The 18319-nt window shown below is 39.8% G+C and overlaps 1 long non-coding RNA gene across 1 annotated transcript; it reads left to right on the top strand.

Moving 5' to 3' along the window:
• Positions 1-7890: 7890 nt before the first annotated feature.
• On the top strand, positions 7891-12019 carry LOC116271468. The gene is made up of 2 exons (XR_004180054.1): positions 7891-8576; positions 10893-12019. It is a non-coding gene; the product is annotated as an uncharacterized LOC116271468 (long non-coding RNA).
• Positions 12020-18319: the final 6300 nt, after the last annotated feature.

Genomic DNA, 18319 nt, shown 5'->3' with positions numbered 1-18319 from the left:
CTCTTGTGGACTGCTTATTTGTGCCTCCTTTATTACAAGGTCTCCAAGGACCCTTCTGGCTCTATCGTTTTGTATTTAAAGATTGTAGATCAGTATGTTTTTGAAGGGAATCAACTGAATTAATTGTTTAGGCTGAGATCATTTATAGAAACAGCAGCAACCTTATCCAAAGGTACTAATTAAGTGTCAAATTCTAGAGAACTATGTTCAGGATGCTTCAGAAGTTAAAAAGGCATAGTTTTTCCGTACAGGATCACACACACATTATTCATTGGCTCAACAAATATTTATTGAGTAATGAAAGGTCAATAAGACTGAAATAATTCAATTTACCTTCCATTGTTCTCCAAACTTACGTATATTTTTTCACATCCTTGGCGTTCTCAGACCTTTGCAGGGTGAACCTTGTATTTTGTGTATTCTTAAATGTATGTTGTTGAGTTTGTTTTTCTTTGCTTCCTCTAGGACCTTTCTCCATTACTCTCTTAGTCTTTTGGCTGTAAAGTCCTTTAATTTTCTCTTGCTCCTCCTTCTCAATGAAAACTATGTTTATGATTTACTGCATAAGAAATAATACCATGACTTACACCACACCTGCCTCCTTTCACCCCCTCATTCCCAATACACTTCTAAGAAGAGCATTACAAGACAAGGCTGCTGACCTCACTGTCACTGCCCAGCTTCCCTGAAGACCTTAAAATGACAAGGGGCAGTGGGGAGGGGAAGGTGTGGTGTGGGGTGGTGACGCCTGATTGCAATGGGCCAATAGTGAGCTCATCTATCATCCCTTACCTCCAATACTCTGTAGGAAAGGAGGTGGAGGGAGGGCATCCTGTATAAAAGCAGTGGAGTCGCACTGCCAGGGTTGGAAACCTGACACTGCCCTCCTTTAGCTGGGTGACCTTGTATAAGTTATTCACCTCTTGTGCCTCAATTTTCTGTGAAATAGTACCCATCTCCTAGGACTGCTGTGAAGATGAAATGTGTTAAAATTTGCAAAAGCCTTAGAACATACATGAACCATATAGTAAGCTTGATATAATGCTCTGAGAAATAATAATAGAAGTCTTTACTCTTAAATGAGAAAGTTGAGGTGTACGGTGATTCAGAATCTTGCCAGGGCCCATGCAGATAAAGAGTGACAGAGCTGAGAATTAAACCCTGGCTATCTTGCTGCAAAGCCCAGGCCTTCAACTGCCATGTTCTTCTCCTTCTCAATCATGATATGTTGACCAAAACCAAGAAAAATGCAACAATGCAATAAATAAAGGTCATATAAATGGCATTTTACACATATTAAATTAGTAATAACAGGCACTGTATTATTAATTTTCATTCTCTATTCCTTGCTCCACAGAAACTATTCATGATTTCCCTCCCCAGCAGTTTCAATAAGATGCTTGCAAATTTGTTTTGCTTTGTTGCAGATAATATGCTTACTAAGAGGCATTGTTTTCTTTATGGGGCCAGTTCTCCTTCTAAATGTTCAATGCCTTTCTGATTTTATGACTCAGAGTGGTTGATTGTTGACTCTTAACTCTCCCCTCCCACTCTCCAGGTCCTGCCTCCTGCCTTCCAGATTCCACTGTAATTATTTACAGAAAGAATAACTTGGATCCTTGACATAGAAAACGCTTTAAGTAACCTGTACTTAACTTACTTATGGCCCTCTCCCACTCTCCTAAATGCTCATTTTATGCAATCTTGTAATTTTCACACAATAATGTGCTTTCTTCCCGCATCCCACAATAGCCAGGGTGTAGGCAGATGGTTGACTGATCCAAGATTTGGAATTTGCAGAAGAAATAGGAAATCCTTGAGGCTCTGGCAGTAAATTGGTTAAAGTTACTCATCATTAGTTCTGAGCTCAGCAGACAAGGAAGTGAAAAATGAAACCATGAGGTATAGGGGAAACTGGGGATGAGAGACTGCTGGGTTTATTCAGGTGAAATGCTTTAAAGTGAAAAAGGGAAAGTTGGGGAGTGTAAGAAGGACTTGGCACATTGGGATATAAGATCTTGGACACGGGGCTCTTAAGGGTGCTTCAGAGTGTAGCTCTGGGAGTGGGTTTGTGAAGTGGTCCCTCTCAATCTTCACTCTCACACCCATGGGGCATTTCTACCCTAAAGCTGCAGGAACCAGGTCTTATCACAAATTAGCTCTAGTGAGTCTTTCAGGTTTTGCCTTTTTCTCTCTTTTTACCTGAATCTTTATTTTTGTTTAGCTACCTCTTTTAGGATAGGAGCATTCTTTGTTACTTTATCATGTTGTGTCTTTGAAACTGCATGAATCAGTGATCTTTTTGACCAAATTTATTCCCAAAATTCTTATTCTCACTCAATATCCCAGTATTATTCACCACCCATGGCCCACACTTGCTTATCTAAAAGAGATTAGGGAGACATGTATGGAAGAGGAAGAACCCTGGGGTTTATGAGAAAAAGGACCTATGAAGGCAAAGGTTTCCACTGGATATACCAAGTGGATATTTTAGTCTTTAATTAATTATGATGGGTTATGGAAGAAGAATGGAACCAGGTTCCAAAGTCTTCACTGAATGTGGATGAATGCATGGGCACTCTTTAGAAAACATTAAAGCTTGTACATATGGTGGCTAAAACCTCAAAGAAGGATTTTTATGTTGACTTTTTTTTTTTTCTTGATGAAAAGTGAAAGAATACTGGTCTGGACATGGCAATGGGGCACTTACAGGGCTTGTGATCTGGACAAAATGGCAGCTTCTACTTGAGGTTTGTCAAATCCACAGCAGCATTTTCCAAACCTCCTGAGTCACAAGTATCACCTTGAGGCACTTGTTAGGTATATGGTGCTCTTTATATATACAGATGACTAAGCTCTGTCCTGGACAAAAAAGTCAACCTCTTGGAATGTTTGGAAAATATTGTATTTGAGACAATCTTTTTGCAACTAAGAAGAGTATGAAGAGGCAGCGTTCTGTGACAATGCTGAAAATAGAATGTTTGCTCACAAAGCAAGGACATTCCAAGAGGGTGAAGTGGAAAACGTGGAAAGGAAGAACCAGGTTGAAAGCTGCATAGAGAAGTCTGGCAATGGCAATAATATGAGGGTAGTTGAACTGTAGCTGAGTAATGTGCAGAAAAATTAGTTTAACTTTTCTCGGGACAGCAAGCTGGCACTGGCTGAGGTTCCTTGAGACGTAAGAGTTTTCATAAGGTTAAAAGATTCAAGTGTTTGCTCAATAGTTGAATAAAGTTTTGCAAAAATATATTTTTTTTCTGATGTCTATGGGGAGAGCTCTTCTTTCAAGGAAAGGTCAACTTGCTTTCTGGTTGCTTACCTTGGGATAAAATCCCAGCAGCTGGCACAGGTGAAGAGCTTCAAAAGTGCTCATGGTGAAAGAGGAAAGACCTGCAGCAGTCATGGAAATTTACCTGTGAGTCAAGTTCTTTTTATAAATTGCTAAAAAGGCAGTTGGTCCTTAGATTCTTACCACTTAGTGGAGACTCAGCTGTCCACATAGGAAGGCTCAAGTTTTATGTGGAGGAACTGGAGTACCTGAGGTGCCTTAGGTATAATGAGCCCCCTGTAGGCTGTTTCTGGTGGTTGGAAGGCAGTCACAGTACGCTCAGGTGTTTAACTCCCAGCCACCTGTGCTGGCTAGAAGCCATCAAGGCATCAGACCACAAGTATGTGGACAATATTTTTGATCTTCCAATACCACACTGCACCTTGAGTGCTAAAACACCATACATTTTTCTGCTCCCATTTTCAATGGTATGTAATCCAAGTTTTGCTTCTTTTTTTTTTTTTTTTTTTTTTTTTTTTTGGTAAATAAGCATTCAAGCTTTCACTGAGCTGACCCCAGAGAAACTCTCCAACTTGCTCATTTCTTGCTATTTCTCTACAACTATCTTCTCTTTACCCATGCAGCCCCCTCAGACTCTAATCCGTCTAGGTATTTTCATACAGTTTCAGAGCTCCTTGTTTGGGGTGCCGCTAAACTTTCACTACCCCATTTCAGTTGAAATTCTGCTCATCCTTTGGGGACACATTTACATGTAGCATTCTTCTTCAACTTTCTTCTATACTCTGAGTTGGAGTTAATTAATATTGGAGTTTCATAGCACTTTGTACCACTATCTAGACAACTTACTATATTCATTAACAGTCAGTCCTGCCTTATGTTCCTTGTTCTCTTATTAGATTATAAATCCTTTGAAGGAAAGGTTGTGTTTTAGCACTATTATCCTCTACAGAACCCATTTTATCACCTTGAATACAGTGTACACTTGTCCAAATATTGGCTGATTGAATAACCATTTCCAGTGACTAAAATAGGCCTTATAAGCAGACAAAGAAACACTGCACACAAATCAAGTAGCAATTTATCAGCAGTCCCCCCAGTGGCTTAAATGAGCAAACGACATTTTCCAAACCACCAGAATTTCCTCATTTCCTATTGTTTAAGAAGAATCTTGAATAATAGAGGCATAGATGTATTTCTGTGTAGTCTACATTCTGTACAAATCATGCAGTTCGGGGTTGACTTAGAGACACAGTTCCTCCTTCTTTTCAGAATGACATAAGGAGATATTGTTCCAAGTTCTGGAATGTGTTACAGGATGGCAGGAAATGTTTGAGCTGGGACCACCAAGCACACATGCTGATGCATACATTGTGGCCTCATGGAATGTGAACAGACTGGAGTGAGGAAGCCTTCATTAACTCTATCTCTGTACAAGCAGCTCCAGTCCTCTGGAATTGTGTCTTCTCCTATGTAAAATGTGGATTAACATGTCTTTTCTGAATTTGGATAAATACATTGGGTGCTTCTTATTCATCATTTCAGAATCTCTCACCCTCATCTATCTCCTTTTTCAGCTGCTGCTGCAATGATCAGTTCTGCTAGCTCCATGAAACTTCCTGCCAGTACCACCTGAGCAACTGATTTCAAGTCTCTCCCCTCCCACCAAGGAGTGTCTTTGTTGGCACCGTGTGGGAAGCCATAGGAACCCTCTCAGCTTGCAGTCTAGGCATGCATACTCCAAAAGGTCAAGGCAGTTAACAACTCAAGGGGTGAACTATGACCCTTGAAAGATAGAAATAAGTAGAAAGTTCTTCCTCCTCTTTGGCCCCAGAGAAAAGGTCCTGAAATACATCTTCATAAAATAGAGCCACCGGTTGCCTACAGCAGTGGCCAGCTGGTAGTGCTTCCCTTTATTTGACTTTCTTTCCATGTCATCTACTCATCATGATTCCTTCCTTCTCTTCTCTGGGCTCACACTCGGCAAACAGCATAATCACCCAGAAGCCTTTGTCCAGAGTCTGCTTTTCTGAGAACCCATGCTATGACATCACACTTTTGCTACAACGTGAGCAAGAAAGCATCAAAATTAATTAATTAAATAAAATTGTAAAATCCCTGATTAAAAAACATAAGGAGATGCAAATTGGCTTTTCTCTAGGGAGGTAAATATGAAGAAAGTAAGTATGTGGTCATAAGAGGATTTACAAATTATACTAGATTTTATTTGATATGGAACATTTTTGCTAAACCTGCCGATGATTCGAAAGACTTTTCTATGTAATCGCCATGGTCCTGTATTCCCTTGGATGCTGGCCTGGTCTTAGCGGGTAAAACTGCATAGAAATCACAAGGGGGATTAAAATCACAACAGCCAAATTAACCCAAGCTGACCATATTGCTCTGTGCCCTAGGAAAGGCGCTGGAAGCTGGGAACCACTAATGGAAAATTACCAAGAGGCTAAGGAGAGAGATGTTATTTTTGAACTTTTAAAGAGAACATTATAAATAGCAGAGAAAATGGAAAAGCAGAAATTAAAAACAATAAAAACAAAAGCAACTTGACAGCAGCTCTTTTAATATGACAATTTTGGTGCTTCTAAGGCCCAGGCTTAGGGATGTAATAGCTGAGTCCCAGTGAAATGGCCAAGGACCATGGGGTTTGAGCACTTAGTCACAATGGCATTTTAGGTTAAACAATCATTGACTCAGCAGTGAAAAATGAGATAAATTAAAATTATTTTCTTCACAATGGCCGAGGGGCTTGGCAAGTAATATATTGAAGAAATTTCCTGGACATAATAGGTTACATTAATTTTCAACTGCAAAACAATTCCTTCAGCATTATTTTTCAAGGAGAGAGAAAAGAAGGGGGGAGAAAACCACCCTGTTACTTGTGCTATTTACTTCTGGCCTAAATGAGAAAACATGTTTCAAAGGGAAGATTAAGAAAGGCGTATCAAGACACAGAGCAAATCCTGACTGTAAAGAATTCAAGCTAATTGGTTACCCATTTGCCTGTTCAAATGTGGTCAGTATTAATCCAAGAACAATAGAAGCATAAGTTATGAAAATCGTTACATTGGGAAGCGGAATGTTAAGCCCTCTAATAGCTAAAACCACCTTTGTGTGGAATATGGAATTAAAATGGTAACAGATTTTCTCATCTAAATGTACTACCATTTATTCTAGAAGTGCTCAATGCCTGTGATGGGGGGCTGTTTGTCCCTGATTCTGAGTAAATGGGGTGAACACTTCAGATTCCAAACCTTGCGAATTTCACAAGCTGCTTGGGGAGCCAGGCAAATGGAGTTGTGTAGGGTGGTAAAAAGAGGATAGTGTCACCAACTACTACCAAATAGGAACAAAAGCCCATATTTCTTTTTCTATAAAAGGCCAGACAGTAAATATTTTAGGCCTTGTGGTCATACATTCTCTGTCATAGCTACTCAAGTCAACATTGCAACCTGAAGGCAGCCATAGACAATATGCAAATGAATGAACATGGTGATGTTTCAATAAAACTTTATTTATGGACACTAAAATATTTGAATTTCATAAACTTTTCATGTGTCATGAAATATTTTTCTTTTCATCTTATTTCACTTTTTACTTTATTTTCAGCCATTAAAAAATGTAAGAACCATTCTGAGCTCTCAATCTGTACAAAAGCAGCCAGCAGACTGGATGTGGCCTGTGGGTCATTGTCATTCATTTTTTACAGTAATCATAAAGTAATACAATAGCAATGTTATTAAAATGTTTGTCGGAACTTGTTTGTCAATGTGATGTGTGTGACTTCTTGGGTCAATTGGATAATTGTTTTCAAATATGTTTTCTTAATTTCATTGTACTATTCACAATGTAATGGCTACTGACAAGGTATACTTTTAACTTTAATCAGTATTATTAACATTCTCTTCATAACTTTCCTATGTCATGACAATGAGCAAAACAGCTCAAACTATAATTAGTGGCATTTGCCAATTTCCACGGTGTAAAAACTCCAGTTTCAAGCTCTTAACGTGACATTGCTTGCTTATGTGAATGAGTCTCTTACAAGCATATTGCAAGAGCAAGAATTTCCATCTTTGTTATCTTTGCTTCTATTCTGTGTCTCATACAAAAATAAGTACAAACTAAATGCTCAATAAAGATACATTGATGGAGGAATATATCCATTTGGTAATTTGTTTTATCTCTCACATCAAATCATTTTATGTGATGGACACAGATCTGTGACAACCAGATAGTCATCACCTTCTAGTCCCAGGTTTGGTTACAGAACTTAGCTCTATGACTAGCCTCCAACTAGTATAGGAGACAACATGATCTCGCTTACTCCCAACTTCCTTCTTATTTCTCTATTTCTCTGCTCTCCCTCTGCCCCTTTTTTTTTTTTTTTTTTTTGGGAACAGGGGTCCCGGTTTTTCCCCAGGTTGGGGGCAAGGGCCAGGATCCCAGCTCCCTGAACCTCTGCCTCACAGGTTCAGGCATTTCCCGCCCCCAACCCCCTGGATTACTGGAATTACAGGTGTGTGCCACCATGCCCAGCTAATTTTTTTTTTTTTTTTTTTTGTATTTTTAGTAGAGACGAGGTCTCACCTTGTTGGTCAGCCTGGTCTTGAACTTCTGACCTTGTCATCTGCCCGCCTCAGCCTCCCAAAGTGCTGGGATTCCAGGCGTGAGGCACTGCTCTCGGCCTGCCTCTTTGTTGGTTCTTTCTTTCCCGCTTTTGCTCTGGTTCCTAGTACCATCGTCTCGCTTTTATAGTATTCAAACCTTCCCAATAGAGCTAAATACCTATTACGGTGTTTATTTGGAAAAAGAGATAAGCTTGATTTACAAATAGAAAGCAAACCTTGAACTAAAGTATAGGTCTCCATTGGCTAAAATGTAGGAATTTAATGCATCAATTTGTCTTAGTTAACTCAAGCTGCCATAACAAAATACCATGGACTGGTTGGCTTATAAACAACAGAAATTTATTTCTCAGAGTTCTGGAGGCTGGAAGTCCAAGATCAAGGCACCAATAGATTCGGTATTGGTGAAGACCATTTTCTATTCATAGGTGGTGTCATCTTCTTGTGTTTTCAAACGGTGGAAGGGACTAGCTAGCTTTCTGCAGTTTTTTATATAAGGGCACAAATCCCATTCATGAAGGTTCTGCCATTATGATCTAATCACCTTCTACAAGGCTCCGCCTCCTAATACCGTTACCTTGGGGATTAGGATGTCAACTTAGGAGTTTGGGGATGACAAACATTCAGATTCCAGTAGGAAGTTATAGGTATATATATCTCTGTGTATGTTTGTATTTTTACATGAAAAATGCTAAACAAATTTTACTATCCAAATTTATTACTATTCTTACAACCTTTAGAATTGTGTGAAACTTTAAAATTTCCTTTAGCCTATATAATTACACCCCATAAAATTAACCATTATTAACAATTTGGGGAGTGTCATTTTTATTTTTTTCCATGTTTAAAATTATAAAACTTCTCTCTCTCTCTCATGTATGTATGTGTAGATTTGTGTGTGCATATGTGTATACATATGCTCATATATAATATATATAATGTGTATATATGTGTTATTGATGTGTATATATGTTATATATATGAATAGGTGTATATATACAAATACACACATATACACATTATGAAGTGCCCCTCCCTCCCCCACTCCTTCCTCACTTCCTTATATGCCTTATCCAATTCATAAGACTTTAGTGTAGTCCCTCTTTTCCTTGATCCTAGCTCAACTTCCACTCCAAGTCACTCCCTCATGGATACGCTTGAGTTTTAGTTCTTATTGCCCAGGAGGCTCAGGGCCCATATTTGCACTCTGACATGGAGCTCACATCTGTTTTAGTGGGTACTCTCATTCCCCTGGACTTTATCAGTACCCTCCCACTGCACTCTTCATCTTTTTGCATGATGACTCTGTAACTGGCACTCACAGTCACAAAACTATTTAGATTTCCTGGAACCAAATTGCTTTCCAGAACTCCAGTGGCATGAAGCTGATGTGGATATTGATTTCTTGTTTGTTAGTGGCTAGTAATAAGGAGCCCTAGAATAGGCAGGGAGTGGTAGAAAGAGCACCTGTTCACATCTGTGAGCTGCTGGAGGCTGCGCTCCACTAGCAGCAGCAGCTGGACCTCCTGCTGCGTACTGTGCCATTTCTGCAGACTACCAGGATCAGGTAGATTGCGGCCACAACACTGGGCTCTGGGGCTTGCAGCCAGAGATCTCCTGCACCAGCTGCCACCCTCTAAATCCATTTTGCCCTTTGTCTGCTGAAGGCCTGATAGCAGTAGGGCCCAGCAGCTTGCAGCCAGCTCAGCAAATGTGACATTCTCTGCTGAGGCAAAATTGCACGTAGTGTCTGTCTGCAAGGAAAAGCACCACCTAAAAGAAGCGTGTCAGATCCCTAGCCAACCAGACACCCAATTATTTGTCTTCGCATTTTTTTCTTTTACTTTTTAAGTTCTGACAAAAATGTCTCGTACAAAGCAGGCAGTAGTATGACTGATCATTTTTTTTTTTTTTTTCCTTTGGCTAATTTAACTTTCAATCCTGGAGGGCAAGACCTGGATGTCTAGTGCCTGGTCCCTGCTCATTGGGTTCCAAATAAACACACCTGACACATTGACAGGTGTTTGTAGGAAAGCTTTGCATTTACCCTATAGCAAATATTTAGTAGCAATATTGCTGTTGTAATAAATGTGTGCAGACATACCTTTTTTATTGTGCTTGCCTTTATTGTGCTTCAAATATATTGCGGGTTTTTCTTCACAAAGGTTTGTGGCACCTGTATATCGAGCAAATTTATCAGCACTATTTTTTTCTAGCACCATGTACTCACTTCCTTTCTGTGTCACATTGTGGTAATTCTCACACTAGTTCTACCTTTTCCATTATTATTATATTTGTTATGGTGATCTGTGATCAGTAATGTTTAGTGTTACTGTTGTTATTGTTTGGGGGATGCCGTGAACCATGCCCATATGAAATGGGGAACCCAGTAAGTGTTATGTGTGTTCTGGCTGCTCCAATGACAAGCCATTCCCCCATCTTTCTTTCTCTCCTCAGGCCTCCCTATTCTCTGAGTGACAGCTGCGTTGGAATTAGGCCAGTTAAGAACCCTGCAATGGCCTCTAAGAGTTCAAGTGAAAGGAAGAGTCACAGGTCTCTTTAAATCAAAAGCTAGGGATGATTAAGCTTCATAAAGAAGGCGTCAAAAGCAGAGATGGGTTGAAAGCTAGGCTTCTTGAACCAAACACTTAGCCAAGTTGTGACTGCAAATGCAAAGTTCTTAAAGGAAACTAAAAGTACTACTCCAGCGAACACATGATTGATAGCCTTATTGCTGATTTAGAGAAAGTTTTAGTGTTCTGGATAGATAAAACTAGCCACAACATTATCTTAAGCCAATATCGAATCCAGAGCAAGGGCCTAATTCTCCTCATTTCATTCCCTGAAGCTGAAATGCTGATTTGTGTACAGGTGGAATAATGAGAAGGCACACATCAATAAGTATCTCAGAAGTGGCATACAATTGCACTCATACCAATTTAGGCATTGCATTTACGTTCTAGGGCCATCATAAGAAAATATGGAAAGGACTGCAGTCACCATCTTTGTCAAACTCACATGAGAAACACAAGGCCTAGAGTGAATAATAACTTGCATAAGAATATACAGCTACAGTTGGCCAAGTTTGGATGGAGCTCAGGAATTGCATCTCAATTTTTTGGTTTCATCTTCTGTATCACTTTGCTCAATGGAGAGTTGTTTTCCAGGTACTGCAATATACACCTATACAGAGAAGTGCTGTATTTGAAGATTCTGTTCAAGTGGCAAAATGATCAGAATATACTTAGATGCATGAGGGAAGCTCATTTCACTGTTATTGAAAGAGTAAATAATAAAATAAATCATTAGTGTCTAGTCTGGCACCACAGACTAGAATATTAAGAATAATACTTAAAAGAAGATCTCTCCAAACATTTTACTTTTCTCCGCAGGCTTATTTGATTCTTTTAAATTATTGTTCATTAATGACAAGTCATAAATAAAAGCCAATTTATCAATGTTTCATTAAAAATGTCCAGCCATATATTTTCTGAAGGTCTAGGATGCTTTTGACTATATTATTTCAGATCCAGTAGTACCCCATATACACATATATCTATCTGCTGTCTTTGAAACAACTGAAACATCAAAATCTATAGGCCTTTTGTGCACACTGTGTTCTTTGTCCAATGACCTTGAATAATATAAAAGCCAAGATTAGTGAAAACATTTTTAAAACCTGACTTATCAATAGATCATGATATTGTCTTCGCCTTTTAGCCCTATTTAAGGGTCTAGGTTGCTGAAGCTGGAAGGTGCCTTAGAGTTCACCTAGGCCAACACCCTCATTTTCCAGATGAGGAACTTGCACCTGGGAGAAATTAAGTGAATTACTCAAGGTCACACAGAAAGTCACTTTCTGCGCTGAGCTAACATTCCTGTCTTTTGATATCAGTTCACTTTCCAATATGCCACAGGGTCTCAAAATTAACAAAACAGAGTAGCATTTTTACTAATATTTGGCCAATGGATTTTAATTTGTCCCTGAATTTTTATTCACCTCCTACTGCTGGGACTTCAAGGTTAATCGAACCAGTAAAATGTGGGTGTAGTTTCCCAGAGGGCAAAGAATCCTATAAATCAACTTTCTCTCAAGGGTGACCTTTGTAAAAGATACTCTTGAAAGCAAGGCCTTATGAAAGACTAAAGGATTATCTAAATTCATTTTCTCCTTTAACATACCAAGAAGTAGGTCTGGAGTCCCAGGTCTCAGAGAGCCCGAGGGAGGCTGTGTCAGATGGAGTAAGGGGACTGTCCAGGACAGATGGGCTCCCTGTGCAGTCATCCAGAACATAGTCAGTCTTGGGGCTGCAATATGGTTGTGTGCTCATGAAGAGGGGTGATGTGAAACTAGTTAGAACAATGGTGGATCCCAGGGTTACTTAGGGTTCAGAAGTTCTTGAATTCTCCAAAGTTAGCTGAGGACTTACAGAACCGGCCAGAGCGGGGGACCACCAGCATCGGCAAAGTAGTCTTAGCACTGAGATGCTCAGGGCTGGCTGCCCAAGTCAGAGACTGAGTGGGATTCACAGGCAGGTTCAATAGGCCCAAAATGCTGGAAAGACACGGAGGTCTCATTCAGGATGGGCAGACTGATAAATGCTTTAGAGCAACAGATCAAGCTCCGAGGACAGATGTGCCCTTTCATCTTGAGTTCTCTGCTTCTACCATGGTTTCCTTATCTCACCTCTCAACCTCCACCCACTGCCTACTCTTACCTTACTATTGCTTTGTACTCTTCCAGAATTTCAACCTCCAGAACATCCTCTGACCACACAGCTCACTTTCTATCTCTGGAGCTCACTTTCAAAGTACTTCCGCTGTAACTGTAAATAATTCAAAACCAATCTGATACCCTCTTTCCCATGTACCTACCACTTTTTCTCTATCAGGCCCCTCTTAAACTCATTTCCTGTTTTATGTAGCTTGGATTCCAGGCACATTATGATAGTCACTGCTTATGAATTCACAGCCCCCTTAACCCTTCTTCCTCTGTCTTAATCTCCTGGCTAATCAAATCCAGCTGCGGTTTAATGTAATGCTCTGCCTCCTGAGTGTCTTCGCCTTGCCTCCCTGAGAACAGTGTGGCTGCAGGAAAATCAATGATGACTGACATCAAAAAGGCCTCAGTGTCACAGGGAAGCAATGCTACTGTCCCACACAGCAGTTCATTCCTCCGTTCCCCAGGAGATGATGGCACACCTTTTTCCATCCATCTTCCACATCCCTGCCCTGAACCACTCAGCTCATTACTTTTGTCTTTTGTTGATAAAACAGAAGCAATCCGAAGAGAATTACATTTAACCCTTCGACAACATGGGTTTGAACTGCATGCGTCCATTTTTATAGCGTTTATTTCTCAACCAAACGTGGATTAAAAATACAGTACTCACAGGATGCAAGTATTATAGGGATGACTTTTGGTATTGGCAGGTTCTACAGGAGATTTGGTATATGTGGGCAGTCCCGGAACCAGTTCCTTGGGTATAGTAAGGGACAACTGCATTTTATCTTCCCTCTTACAATTTTACCACTTTCACTTCACATGTCTCAAAATGCCCCACTATCTTTTCTGGCACAGTGGGTGAGCTGGTACCTCAACTACCTCAGAAAATCTATTGTTCTTCTCATACCCTCTACTCCTCAAGGACTTTTTCATCCCTTTCCTCCTGTATCTCCTTTCTCCACGCTCTTTTTGCTCAGGAAGATGGACAATATCACCATGTTTGCGCGTCAATGTCTGTGTCAATTTCTTTGTTCCTCTTTATTGATAAAATCTTTCCAAGAGTTTCTGTGAAAATTGACACATTATCTAGCCTCATGGGCCTCACAGTTTAGCCGGGGAAAAGCACAGTTAAATAAAGACAGAGAAGAGTATGTAATTACAAATTATTGTATTGTTGATCAATAGGTAGATAAATAGGGACAGACAAGATAGAGAATTCTAAACTAAGTAAAAAGTTTAATTTTTATGTGAAAACAACAGGCACGCTCAGATATGGAATGTATCTGGAAGCATATTACACATACACACTCTTTCTAACACATTTCTACTCTCCTTTCCTCCCACTTCAAAAAATAAAACTGAACAAACATATTTTAGCCACAAGAGATAACCCAATATAGCAAACTTCCTATTGGAGAGGTTATATATGAGGAGACCAGCAATAAGCATTGAAGTCATCTAATCACAGATTTAAATGTAACTACAGTGCAGTTCAAATCTATTAACTGTGGAGAAAACATACTGATGTGCAAAAAAAACCAAAAAAACAAAAACAGTATTGTTACTACAATCATTGGTTGCAGAAATTGCAGTGTACACTAATTTTGAGATAGGAGGTTGGAAGGAAGGGGACAATTGGAGAAAGTATGAGAATGTCAACTAATGTATCTTGCCTAAATAAGAGCAACACAGACTTTCATTCTTGATTATGCTAATTTGATAAATAAATATAAATCCAATTTTGAAAATAAGAGAAGGAATTCTGAGAGATTACAAAAAACTCATAATAATTTTCCATCATGTATTTGAGATAGAGACATACTTTAAAAATGTTTAAATAACATTTTACTTTATTTTGATTGAAACAGCAACAAAATAAAAGTATTAATTGGATTAGAAGCTCTTTGAAAACAAACTTTGAAGAAACATATATAGATAAGTTTCTATTGATCTTTCTGTTTTATTTATGTATTTGTACTTCTCATTTCATGCCTTCAAAAGTAAACATTTAATTTTCACCCATGTTATCTTGTTTGAATGCCTGCCCCACACTAGGGAGTCATATTCCATAGGTGGTAATGGCATTTGGACTCAACTAGCTTCTAAACTTCAGCAAGGCTTTTCAAAGCATAAATTGCTGGGTCCTAGCTGGAGTTTTTGATATTATTCCATGTGATGCTAATGTTGCTGGTCTGGGGATCACTCTTTGAGAACCATTGTTCTAAAAAGAAATAAGAGTCCCAGGTTTCACTTCCCAGATATAGAACAGGTCTGGATTCTGAGCTCCGTAGTTAGTTCCTTCGTTCTACGAGCTCAAGACACAGTGTTGGTGGTGTGGTATAGGGAAGGAAAAGCAGTGTGTTACTTTTATTTTATTAGTCTTAGTTCTGCTACTGTTCCTTTTATGAGAAAAAGCAGAAAATGACAGAAATACATGTAGACTTTGTTTTCTTTCATATCAGAAACAACAAAGCTTTATTCTTCCATTAGAAAATAATCTTAGAGTTTTTCTTTGGCCCCGTGGGAAGGAAACTGAGGAGACACACATTTATTTGTGCATTTACTGTGTTTAAATTATACCTCAATTAAAAGAAAATTGTGGCTGGGCGCGGTGGTTCACACCTCTAATCCCAGCACTTTAGGAGACCGAGGCCGGCAGATCGCGAGGTCAGGAGATTGAGACCATCCTAGATAACACGGTGAAACCCCGTATCTACTAAAAATACAAAAAATTAGCCAGGCGTGGTGGCATGCACCTGTAGTCCCAGCTACTCAGGAGGCTGAAGCAGGAGAATCGCTTGAACCTGGGAGGCAGAGGTTGCAGTGAGGCAAGATTGCACCACTGCACTCCAGCCTTGGTGACAGAGCAAGATTCCATCTCAAAAAAAAAAAAAAAGAGAGAGAGAGAGAGAATCGTTAGTGCAGTAAAAGCCTCAGAATGAGAGCCTCATCAACAGGACCATGGAGGGTGCAGGTCCCTCTGGACACATCAGCCTGTGGACATGCAGTTACCTCAGACCCACGTGAATCAGCCTCAGGGGAGCAATGATTGTCTTTGGGTCCATATTGATTCCACTGAATATCAGCAAGGCATGGATCATTCAGTCCATGGGACCTTCCTTGGGCACTTTGAATAAAACAGCATAGACGCTCACTTTCTATCCTTTTTGTTTTCTTCACAGTCCTATAAAAATCCAGACCCATGGAATATGCCTTTGTATATCTATAATTATCTGTCTACCTCACCTTCCTGAAAGTGCCACAGGTATAGGCTGTTTTGTTTATACCACGTCCTCAGCAGAGCTCCTTGCATGTGGATGGCACTCAATATATATTTGTTAAATTAATGAGAGAATGAGGAAGTGAATTAATGAAACCACACATGCCCCATTAGGAGCACTAACTAGAAGAAATATACAAAGAGAGATTTTAGAGTAAAGCAAGTATCTGTTAGTCCAATTTTCTTTGATTCTGGCTATGCCCAGGGTGCTGTGTGAGGTTCTCAGGGAAAAGAGAGATCTAATGAATACTACTAAGTTTCAATCAACTATAAGATACTCAATCTTTGAAGTATAGAATATACACTGAGTGGAACTGGTAATTGGGGTGAGGGTACCATTTATAGCTTTGGATATAGCGCAAGAAGGCAACATCATTCTCTTTCCATTTGGTTGGAGATAAGGGGGCAATGCTATCTCTCCTTCTTCCTATGTCTCCTACAAGCAAATATGTGGCTTTTACTCATTTGTACTGGGCTGTATACGAGCAGCAACCAGCCAGAGATTCATGCTTCACAGCACTGGAACATGTCCCTGGGGCTCCATTTCAGTCAAACTGAGAATTATATACCTGAACACAAATCAAGGCAAGCTAAGCACCCTTCAGTATTCATCTCTGAAGATGCCCCTTGTTTGCTTGAGGACGAAATACCACGCAGATGCATCTCCCACTCACTCTAACTCTGCTCTTTGTTCCTGTTTGCCCCTTGTGCCAATGAGTTAGATGTGGTCCAGTTATGTGGTCTGTAACTCTTGGCTTTCCATGAAGGAGAATCTCAAAAATACTCATCTTACTTTTCCTATCCTGAATGGACTAGGCAAAGATACTGGGCTTTATCTTGGGCCTTTTAGGACTGAAACCCTTAGCCTGAGCTAGAATAATTGATTCCCCTAACAAACCTACAATCTCAAAAGGGCTCTGAGACTCTGATAAAAATGGAAAGTTTATCATAAGGTAGCAAAGGGGGATAGCAAAGACATTAAGGAACATGCATATCAGGTATTAAAGTCACACCTATCCTCATCTTGTGTCCCACTCACAAATTCAACAAAAGAGGAGATTACTAGGAGCTGAGGCTCTATGGATTTCTTTGACTCTAGAGCCACGCATGTTTTTTAGATATAATTTGCATACAGTGGAATGCAAAAAGGTTAATCAGAGCCATCATTCAAATGAAGTAGTAGAACACTGCCAGCATCCCTAGGAATTTTTTCATTCCCCTTCTCCCTCAATAACTACTCTAAGGTCATCACTGTTCTACTTTCCATCACTATACACTTTTGCTTGTTGCTGAACAGGAAATAAATTAATCATACAATATGCCATCTTTTGTGTCTGATTTTTTTCTCAACATAATAGTTTTGAGATTCATCCATGTGACTATGTGTTTGAGTAGTTCATTCATTTTTGTTGCTGCATAGTATTCCATTGCACAGGTGTACCACTTTTGGTTTACCCACAATTGTGGACTCTGGGTTGTTTCTATTTGGGGATATTATAAATAGTGCTGGCTGAATACTCTTGTACAAATGCATTGTAATCACATGTACTGAGTGTTTTTAAGATGAAAACCTAGGAGAGGAGCTGCTGCAACATAGAAGCAGTGGATATTTAACTTTGGTAGACACTGAAAAATCTATCTTCCAAAGTGATTGTACCCATTTTGCATTCTCACCAGGAGTATATTTTGCATTCTCTCCACTTGCTCTGCATCTTCTTCTACCAACAGTTGGTGTTGCCACATACCTCATTTGATAATATTACTCAAATTCCTGCAGTCCAGTTTTGTCTAAACAAAGTACTATACTTTTTGGAAGTAATGTTAAAGTGAGCCTGTACTTTTCAGATGAAAAATTAAGAGTACTGTGTTGCTCTTAATAAAAAAGTTAACTCACTTGGGGGAACTCAAACAGTGGAGTGTTCTTTATTTTTTTTAATTCCCTCAAACAGAATCACTGATCGGAAATTCTAAAATGTACCAAAGGCCAAACATCTATGAAAGTCAGGTAGAATCCACAGGAAAGCGGATTCCATGGCTGGGTCAGCCCTCCTGAGACTGTGGAGTGAACAGAGCTTTCCTGCTCTGCCCTTCTCCTGCCTAGGTGCCCAGCATTTCCATGGCCCCCATTGGTGACCTGGTTTGCCCAGCAGTCTACTTACTCCAGCCAGTGGCCCCTCACTGGTTGCATCTACCTTTTAACCTTCAATTCCAAAACTCTTTGTTTGTAAATGTCATCCCAGGCCCTGCTTGCCATACTAGGTCTATTCAGTCATCCCTAAGACATTACTCACAACTTTCCTGGCCGTGCCACCGCCACTGCAGCAATCCCTGTTCAGTTCCAGAAGCCTTAGCAGATGGAGCTGAGTGTCCTAGAACTTGGGGAC

The sequence above is a fragment of the Papio anubis genome, chromosome 19 (genome assembly GCF_008728515.1).
Source record: "Papio anubis isolate 15944 chromosome 19, Panubis1.0, whole genome shotgun sequence".
Taxonomy (NCBI): Eukaryota; Metazoa; Chordata; class Mammalia; order Primates; family Cercopithecidae; genus Papio; species Papio anubis.
Note: the sequence above shows the minus strand (reverse complement) of the source record. Positions and strands in the feature narration are given on the sequence as shown.